A 9951-nucleotide genomic window follows, 5' to 3' on the forward strand; every position below is an offset into this window, starting at 1 on the left:
GATAGCAGAGATGGTCGACTCTGCAGGAATGTGCAGCAGAGGAGCCTGAGCTTCTGTGGGTGTAAAGAATGGTTTGTTAGAGCCAGTGGCCCTTGAGCTGAGATCTCCAGTCAGTGTAGGTTAAGCCAGGCAGTGGCTGGTGAGGGAGTGTGCAGACACAGAAGCAGTGTGGCCCGTCCTCTCCGGCGGGGGAGAGGATGCACGCTGAACGCGCTGACTCTGCGCTGGCATGGCCGGAGCGCAGAGCAGGACGGGGCATGGAGCGCGGGGTGGCAGCTCAGGGCCACACGGCCCCCAGGCCCTACCAGTTGTGCTGAAGTTTCGATCTATCAGTAATGAATCTGAAATGAAACCAGTCAGCTTAAATGATCAAAACTCCTTAAATTATCAAAACTTTCTTTGATGTAAGTTCACTGGAACTGATGAAATTGGGCTAAAATAAATTATCAGAGCAATCCGCAAAATGAGTCATTGCCTCATTTTCTGACAGTCAATTTTATTTCTTTTTGAGGGAATAAAGGTAATTAGAGAACATCAGGCATTGCTTCCAGGTTTCAGAGTGGCTTCCATCCAGCCACGGGGAGCCTCACGGCAGAAAACCAGATGTTCAAATAAAGACCCGGGTGGACAAATGTGGACGACATGCCTTACTGTAAATCCACGACGGAGACCTCTCATGGTGTTTAGGCTTTAAAGTATCTGTGTGAATGCCTCCATTCTTCCAGGAGCACTGAAGAGAGGCTTAAAAGCACTTGTTGGGCATGTTCGTACCTTCCTCCCTACAGTGTCAGCCAAGGCATGTGCAGCATTCAAACAATGGGATTATTGACTCGAAGACATCTGCTGAGTGCCTTCCAGGTATGTCCATTGTGCTTGGTGCCACGGACTTGGCAGTGAGGGAGGTGGAGATGAACCCAGCAGAGAATCTCCCCTCCGAGCAGGAAGGTCAGGCTTCGTGAGAGGCAGTGGTGACGCTGGTTAGAAAGTGTGGGAGCCGGAGGGGAGGTCAGGTCGTCCACAGAGAACAGAGAAAGAAAGGTGTTTCTTATGGGCTGGACAATACTCACGATGTCTATTTCCTCTTTGTTTCTTTCCACATTTAAAAATTCTTTTTACAACGTGTTTGCGTTTTTCTTATAAACAAGAAAAATAGATTAATCATAAAAGGCAAGCACACAACATAAGATTTACCCTTTCCACACATCTTCAAGCATACAACATAGTATCATCTCCAAAGACATCAAGTTGTAAACATTAAATGCCTACAGATTTTTGGATGTCAGTCATACCTCAGTGAAGCAATGAAAAACAACTGCAGAAACAACGTGTGCTTTCTGGCTTTTTCTATTTTTTGGTTCAACATGTGTTGTTGAACTTGTATTCCGTGCAGTGTGCTGTCCTACGTCATGGTCCTCATTCCTTTTCGTGGGACGGAACAGGACATGAAGGTTTAGGGGAAAGAAAACTGTGCTCACAGCATTTGTTTTCGTGGTTTTAAATCATCTCAGAGAAAAACGGGAGTGCTGTGCCCTCAAGACACACGGTTCGCTTCTTTAGTAGCCAAAGGGGCTGCCGGGGAAGCACGGGTATTCACTGGAGCTTGTTCTGTTTGGATTTCTCCGTTAAGAGTTAAAAACTTGGAGAAGCAGTACATGCCTGGGAAACTCTGCAGACAAATTCTTGAGTTGGAAATGCATGTTACTGGATCCTTTAATACAAAAAAATAATGCTTCAAATTGTACTTTGGACATGATGTCCACTTTTTTGGCTCGACAAACAAACCCGAAATTGTTTTTAGCTTTCTGCTCTGGCATTCACAAAGTTTTGCCTGAAACCCTTGGAGATTTGCTGAAAAAGATTTATTTATGTGTGTTCTGAAGAGCATGCCAAAATTCTTCTGCTTCGTGTTTTTCAAGAGTCTTCTAAATTAAAAAGTGAGTACACGAGGGAGGGCAGAGCATTGGTTTAGTTATTGTGCAAAGTAAACGGGTTTATTTCCAGGAGGAGGAGAGGAGGGCTGGTGTGACAAGGGGAGAACTGCCTTGCACAGTGGAGGAGTTCATTTTATTCCTTACAAAGTCGCTGTCTCTATTTAACGAAAAACCACAGGAACATAACCATCTATCAGTTTGGGTACTGCCTCTAATGGATTTTTACCCTAAGTCCTATCAGTTGATTAAAAATAGCCCAAAACACCTACCTCACCTACAAACCTACAAAGGAAACATCTGAAATGACAAAAAACAAACAAACAAAAAAACCCAACAAAAAAACCCCCAAACCCAAATGTCTTTTTAAAGAAGTTCCAGAGAGTTTACAGCTCAGCTGAATAGTCAGAATCAAAAGAGTAAATATTTGCTCAGAAATACTGAAAAACACACTAACCACCGCAAGTGCTGTGTTTTTTTTTTTTTGGAAGAAACATGTTCATTAAAATAAAATGTATGCAGACATAGAACACAATATATACATCTTTATGCATTGTTTACTGACTGAAATACTATTTATACTGTGATACAGATTAACATTAAATACGCAAACTGCATTTGGAGCTAGAAAAATGTTGTATAAACGGTTTTCTAAAGTGTAGACCAAACGGAAAAAAATAATAACTTTTGTTTAGTGTCACTGCGATGCCAGTGACAGATCCTTGGACTGGTTTTTTGCATCCGCAGACGCTTCCAGCAAAGCTGCAGTCCCTCGTGCCCTCCCAGAGCCCTGAGCTGATGGCCCAGCCGCCCTGACTGATGGTCCCTTTGGTAACAGAACTTCCCTGGTGTTTAACTGATACAACCTCTGTCCTAATCACTGCGCTTTATTTATTTATTCACATGTGCTTATGAAGATATGTCACAGCGGGAGGAAGTGGGTGGGAGAAACATCAGTTTTCAGAGTGTGCAGAAGCCGAGGACTGCTTGCTTTCTCTCTTTGACTTGACCTTTGCCCCGTGGCAGGCGAGGAGGAGCCAGTGGGCTGGGATCGGGGCAGGACCAGAGCCAGAGCCGGTGCCAGGTGCCGGTGCCGGAAGTATAGCGTGTTTTCCTTGAGTTATTGTATCAAATGAGATCCTGTATTTAAAAGCTCCTTACAGAGTGTGATGCAGATAACAATGTAGCCACTAGAACAGCCTCAGTAGGTGGTGAAATTACTCTGAATTTTTAGAGTAGCCAAAGAGTTGAGAACAAGTGACAGTGACTCTGTAAAGACGTTCTCTGTGGCCATGACGTATTCTTGACCCCACAAGGAGGGCGTAGATTAGCGTCCCTCCCACCCAAGGCTCTGGGTTGAATCTTTTCTGTTTCCTCAGTAAAAGCACATCATTAGCTCGTCTTTCCTGTTTCTTCAGCTCTCTCCTCTCTACTAGGTCCTTCTCATCACGACTCTATTTCCTCCCATTTAAAAGCCTCCCTCTCCTGTGCACACATCCATGGGTTAAAACAGAACAGACTCGCCCTCCCTGAACCCTGCGTCCTCGCCCAGCAGTGCTGTCTTCTTGCCCTGTTTGCTGCCAGTCGTGGGTTCTGTCACAGCCTGATTCGTCCCTGCGCCCCTTCACAGCTGTCCCTTGCGGGGAGCTCTCGGTCTCTTTTGCTACCTCCCTTGGACGGACAGTGGACCCCAACGCCTCGTCCCGGGATCTTTCCTTACTAGATCATTGAAGGTGCTCAGGCTCATTTCTTCTCTTCGCTCTACAAATGCTCCCAAGGGACCTCATCCGGAGCCTGGGGCTTCCATTGTCTACAAGCCATTGGCCCCCAGTTCGCATTCTGTCCGTGAAGCAGACTCATGTGTCAGCATCCCTCCTGCCTTGCCTGGCGACACCTCAGGGATCTCAAGCTGAAGATGTCAGGACTCATGACCTTCCCCAGTCAACTCAGTTTCTCCCGAATCCCTCATCTTCCTCCTCCTCCCAGGAATCACACTAGCCCCCTCCTGCTGCCCCGCCAGCAGGTTGAAACTTCCACCCCCAGCGTGTTTCCAGTTGTCTGTATTTTGCCGGCCCCTCTGCCGTCGCTCTCGCCCGGCCACCAGCACTGCCTGCCCAGGCCCCCCCCAGAGCCTGGTGACTGTCTCTGCCCACGTGTGCTCTCCTGATGACCGCCTGGGCCGCACTCCTCCCCTCTCAAAATACCCCTGACGTCCTGGCATGGTTCCATCTCCTGGTCTCTGTGCTGGGAGCCCCCCCCTTAACTTTCCTGCCCTGCTCACTCACCCTTTGTTTCAGGCTATTTTCTACCCCGTCTTTTCTGACCCTCCTCCCCACCAAAAAGGAGGTGAAGCTCCCCATCACACAGCGTCCTGTGTTTTTCTTGCAGCGCTGATCACGTTTATAATTTAACCATTTATTTATGTCAAATTCTCCTTTTAGACTTACTTTGTAGAAGAAAAGGAACCCTGTCCACCTCATTTATTATTGTGTTGCCAGGATTACCAAAAGAGTTCCGTTGGGGCATGGTACAGATTCGTTAAGTGAATGGACAAACCCATTTGTTAAGCAGACTCTGCTGGTATTGAAAGTGGGCCCAGAGAAAGTATAGGACACAATTTGAAATGGAGAGTCTGCAAAATTAAGAACAAAAATTCAAGTCTGGCTTAGAAAGGTAGGCTCACGAAAGTCATGGGATAAAATTGCGAATCTGTGTCAGCACAAAATGCAGTGGAGAGTAAGAGCTATGGATAACAAAGGCATTTTCTGTTATGACGATTCTCTTTTGCTGGTAAGTCATCTCGACCTAGAGTCATTAAAAAGGGCGTTTATTGCCTTGAATGAGTAGAGCCCGCTGGTCATGTGACTGCCCATGCGGCTGGGTGCAGGTCCCCACTAGGTCCCTCAGACTTGCTGGGAGAAGTGGGGCGGGGGTGGGCTGCCCATCTGAAGAAGGAAAAAGTATCTCCTGTGAGTTTCTGGGTTGGTAAATTGAATACATATTTAACTCGTGGTGGCCTGCCCTATAAATGGTAACCTTTTATTTTGTTATCCACGAGAGGCAAAGAGGCTCTATTTGTAATGATCCTGGAATAGTGGGTAACAAGCAAGAGTGCCTTCTTCTGAGAGGAAGACAGCGAGGGGAGGGTCTGTCCAGGGACGAGGTGACCTGGGAGAAGACGGGGTCATGACAGCGCTGGGAAGAGGGAAGAGGTCCAGGGAAAGGGACCCAGGCTCCTTTTCCCAAGCCACCCATTGCAGGCGCCCCCGATATGCACTTAAAGGGTCAGTGTGAGGAAATGGAAGGCCGTTCCCTATGGACCTAGTTATATCTTTAGAGAATGTTCTTGTCCAAAAATAACGATTTCCTTCTCTGTGAATTACACACCACCAGGAGGTTCTGCCTTCTTGACTTCCTCATAAGAATTTCCAAATTGCCTCACAACAATTCTCAGATAACACATCCTGGCCACCCCAGGCAAGAGAGAGAACAGTGCAGGGGGCAGGGCCCCGGAGCAGGGGGTGGCACCCCGATGCTGATAACTAGTACTGTGTCTTTGGTCTAGCTTTGTCTCCTTTATAAAATGGGCTTAATGCAAAAAAAAAAAAAAAAAAAAAAAAAAAAGGCATGGTCCCTCCTCCCAGTTCTGACATGAGTGAGTTCTGGGATGTTAAGCATGCGACAGCATCTTTGTAAGCCAAGAAACTGGAGGCCACTTGGGGCAATATGGCAAAGATGCAAAGTGACCACAAAAACAGCAGATTTGCTAGAGCGTCCTGCTTTGTGTGTGGACAGCGGACTCAGGAGTGGCTCCGGGAGCCCAGTGGCTGGGGCCTCTGAGCAGGGCTGTGGGCACTGCCTGCCGATTCTTCCCAAAGTTGCAGGTGAGGGAGCTGGTGGGGAGCGTGCCGTCAGCAGGGAGACATGAAAGGGGGTGTGCAGGGTAAATACTCAGTCAACGGGACTCATACCTGCCTGCCTGTGCTTCCCGGGCTAGAGAGAATTCCAGGAGTGGAGCAGAGGGGTCTGAGCAGGGGCAGACATGCTCCTATCTGTGGGGACAGGCTGAGCTCAGCTGTGGGGAGGATCTTGCCTGGATCCCCAGGGGCAGCATGATCTGGACCATGTCAGGAAAGGGAGAAACGACCCAGGGGGACTGAGGGGAGCCCAGGAAGCAGAGCCCAGACTGGGCCGGGCGCCGGGCTCCTGTGGGACCCCGCAGGCCCCATGTGATCGCACACACCTGCCGATACTGGCCCGTGGGGGTGTCCCGGGTACCCATTTTGGACCAGCCTCTGTCGCACCAGTTTTCATAGAATGCTTTATTCAGAAGGGTGACTTTTTTTTTTCAAGTTGAGAGAATGTGCTGTGTATTAAAGAGATGCTCTAGGACAGAGCGGGTTTGTTCAGTTTATTTCACGGGGTGGTGGGTGGTTGTCAAAGGAAAGACCCTGAATACCTGCATCTCTTATTAGATGAAAAGCCACGTGTTAATGACCCAGGGGATGATGGCAGAGTATCTTAATCTGGTAAATTTTATTCCACACGTTGTGTCATATTCAACTAAACAGTTCAGAAGGTCAGTTTGGGAGGTTAGAATGGATACCAGCGTCTGCACCCCAGATGGAATAAAGGGGTGAAGGCAAGCTGGAGAGGGCGTTTTTCCAAACGACTGACGTCTGGGAGCCCCTCGGCCCTGGGGCTCTTGGCCCAGCTTCTCAGGGCCTCTTGTTTGTCCCTGCGGCCGCTCACCTGAACCGGGCCCCGGCGTGGGCCCCCCGCCCTCACCCTCCGTGGGGGAGTGCTCCTTTGCTCCCTGGTTTCAGTTGTCACTTCTGTGCAGGTGACGACAGCGATGGCCCCGCCCGTCCCGACTCCTCCTGAGCCGGCTCGGCGCGCCGGCGCTGCTGCTCGTTCCCTCCGATGTCAGGCTGTCACTTCAGACGCAGCATGTCTCACCGGCCTCACCTCCTTCCAGACAAGCCAGCCCCCGGCGCCGTCAGCCGTGCCACCGTGATGTTCAAGTCACCCGCGTCGGGATCCACCCGTCAGCCGGGCTGGTGGCTCCGCGTGTCACGTGCACACCTGTCTCTCGCTGCCATCCCCTTGCTGCCGCCAGCCGTGTTTAGGTCTCAATCACCTGCCGCTGAAATTATTAGACGGTTGTCACAGCGGCTTCCTCTCCCGCACTCCCTCCTCTTCCGTCCAGCTCACACCCCTGTCAGGTGGGGCGTGCTGAGACCTCGCTGAAAAGGGTTAAGGCTGCTGCTGCTGCTTCTTTGGATTCCTGATTAATTACAAGATCAAATAGAGACTCCAGCCTGTAACTCATGGCTCTTCATAATCTGGCCCCATCTGCATGGCACCTTTATCCTTGGGGACCCCTGTTGCTCAAAATGTACGGTCCACGTAGAGGAGGTTGTGCGCGCCCACCTGCAGAGGCTTGGGGCCTTCTCGCCCTGAGTCCCCCACCCCACGGCTCCCCAGGACCCGCGGCGTGGGCGCCTCCCTCCTTCCTTTCTCTGAACAGCACTCCAGGCAGGCAGCGAGGTCTCTTCCGCTGCCCGGGCCCTGAGGGTTTCTCCTTGGGAAGAAGGCCTCTCTGGTCATTGCTTAGCGTTTGGTTAGTTTCCATTTTATGAGCGTTTTGTTTTCCCGACTAGATGGTAAACACTTTGAAGATAGGTGTTATGACTTAATTCCAAAGAAAGCCTTTCCCTGACTTCTTCGAGGCCAGCAGCTATGCTTGACATAGCAGCAAAAAACGCACTGTCATCTCCGTGGACGCAGAGGCTTAGACAACGAGGGGCGTAGGTGCCGTAGGTTATTGACACTTGCAGGTATGGGCAGCAAGGAGCTGCTGAAGGACCTGTAAAACCTTCTCAAGGGAAGTTCTGGAAAACAGATTTGTTTGATAAAATTCTTTTTTTTTTCATTTAACTTTTTCCGTATGGGATTTTTTTTTAATTGAAGTAGAGTTGATTTACAATGTTCCTGATAATTTGTGGTGTGTTTTATAAAATTCTTGATTTTCAATATGCGTGTTCATTTATCTCCAGGCATAGAAAGATTTTCATATTCCAGAAAAAGCACATCACTTGGGTGGGATAACATATGTGCAAGTATTTTGTAAACTTAAAGCACTATAAACAGATGAAGGATTATTTTGATTATGATAAAATTTCCTTAAGCAATAATCTAAGGGGAAGGATGCAGGGAGCAAGTCTATAATGCCATTCACCCAGCAAGAGCTCATCCCTTCTGGCCGGAGAAGTGGAGGGGACCACGCGCTCTCTTTTTTCTAGTTCTCCTCCCTTCTGGCAGCGCTGAATCTTGCCAGAAACCATGATTTGTGTGAGAGCAGCATTTTGCTGTCCTGGTCCCGTTGCATGTCTGTGGGAGGCTGGGAGGCGCTTCCATTGCTGTTGGAAGCCCTCTCTTTAATTGCTATGTTTTGGGAAGTTAGCTGGATATTGCATTAAACTGACAAAACAAGTTGTTGGGGACCACTCTACTTTTTATTCAGTGTTGAAAAAGTTGCAGTTAGTTGTTTGCTTAATCCTCCAAGCTGATGAGGCATTTCATTATCGTACCACTAATACACTCTAGAAAACGGAATCATGAGAGAACAGACGTCACTGAAATGTAAACATGTGAATAATTTACACTTTCAACTGGTGTTAAATAAAAGGTTTTAATCTAGACAGAGATCTGACAATAAATATTCATTTCTAATTTCCAATGAGTAAACTTTATCTCTTTTTAAAAGCCTTTCCATTTGACTTTTTTTTTTCCTGAAAGATAATGGCAAATTTGACATGGGCACGTTTGGGAATAAAATTTCCCTCTGGTCAACAGCACCATGAAGAGTTATTATGAAAATCAAAATTTGAAATAATTGCAAGCGCAGTAATGAGTAGCCATCTTCTGATTCTTGCGTCGTCCTCCCCACGGAGGGTTACCTTCCTGGCGTGGTTTTCCTGGGGGACGTGGAAAGGACGCAGTGGAGAGAGATTGCCTGTCGACGTGGTTGGTTGGCTGGGTGGCTGCCAGCCCGGGCAGAGACCTGCCCCAGCGACAGGAGTCAGCTTTGATTTCACCAGCGGTGTCCGCACAGGCCTTGACACAGAGGGCGAGAGTGCGGCTCAAGGAAGAGAAACGTTTGAGGCATTCCGAGTCATCACCGACTCAGGGGACCTGCTGGTACTTCTCAGGTCGGGACGGGTCCAGCAGCATCCCCAGGGGCGTCCTCTGCTGCCACACCCAACCCCCCACGCCTTCTTGCTTATCCTTCTGTAAGCACTGTAGAACAAGGCCCAGCTGCTCTGTTTTTTTCTTTTTCCTTTTTAAATGGATTTCTTGAGACGAACTTCCCATGCTATAAAATTTACTCATTAAAGTGTCCAGTCCAGTTATTTGTTAGTGCATTTGGAGAGTTAGGCAACCACCGTCTAATTTTCGAACATTTCCATCTCCCCAAGAAAACCCTTGTGCCCAACTGCAGCCCCCGCCACCTTGTCTGTTTACTCTTCTTCCCTGGGTTTGCTCCCTGCCTTGGAGGTTGCTGGCGCTCTCATGGAAGTGTGTCATTGTTGGGTGAATGAATTGGAACATGGGCACTTCCGTCGTGGGAGTCAGAGCTGAAAGGAGCCATGAAAGCTCATCTCGTCCAAACTGTTCATCGTATGGCTGAGAAAACACACTGCCCATCGCACGGTTAAGGAGGGTTAGTGAGGGTCTGGGGTTCCGGGTTAGGTGACTGTGGCTTTAACCTAAGAGGAGGCACACATGTTCCAGCAGAGACATTTCTCATTGCTTGTGGAGGCAAGATGATCCCTGAGAGCCAGATCCTGCAGGCGACTTACTGGCGACTGTCTGTCGCTGGAGGTGTTGTCTGTATGACCTAATTCACACTGCGGCGCGTCCCCACCGAGACAGAGTGGGGCCTGCTGACCGGGGTGTTCCTGCCAGACTGGTCCTCACTGCTGACTGCGGGCGAGGGCTGGTCCTCACTGCTGACTGC

At 48.9% G+C, this 9951-nt stretch overlaps 1 long non-coding RNA gene across 1 annotated transcript; it reads left to right on the plus strand.

Annotated features, from left to right (window-relative positions):
* The first annotated feature begins 5233 nt into the window (after nucleotides 1-5233).
* LOC116666913 lies at nucleotides 5234-8667 on the plus strand. The gene is made up of 2 exons (XR_004323716.1): nucleotides 5234-5812; nucleotides 6772-8667. It is a non-coding gene; the product is annotated as an uncharacterized LOC116666913 (long non-coding RNA).
* Nucleotides 8668-9951: the final 1284 nt, after the last annotated feature.

The sequence above is a fragment of the Camelus ferus genome, chromosome 11 (assembly GCF_009834535.1).
Source record: "Camelus ferus isolate YT-003-E chromosome 11, BCGSAC_Cfer_1.0, whole genome shotgun sequence".
In the NCBI taxonomy this organism is placed as follows: Eukaryota; Metazoa; Chordata; class Mammalia; order Artiodactyla; family Camelidae; genus Camelus; species Camelus ferus.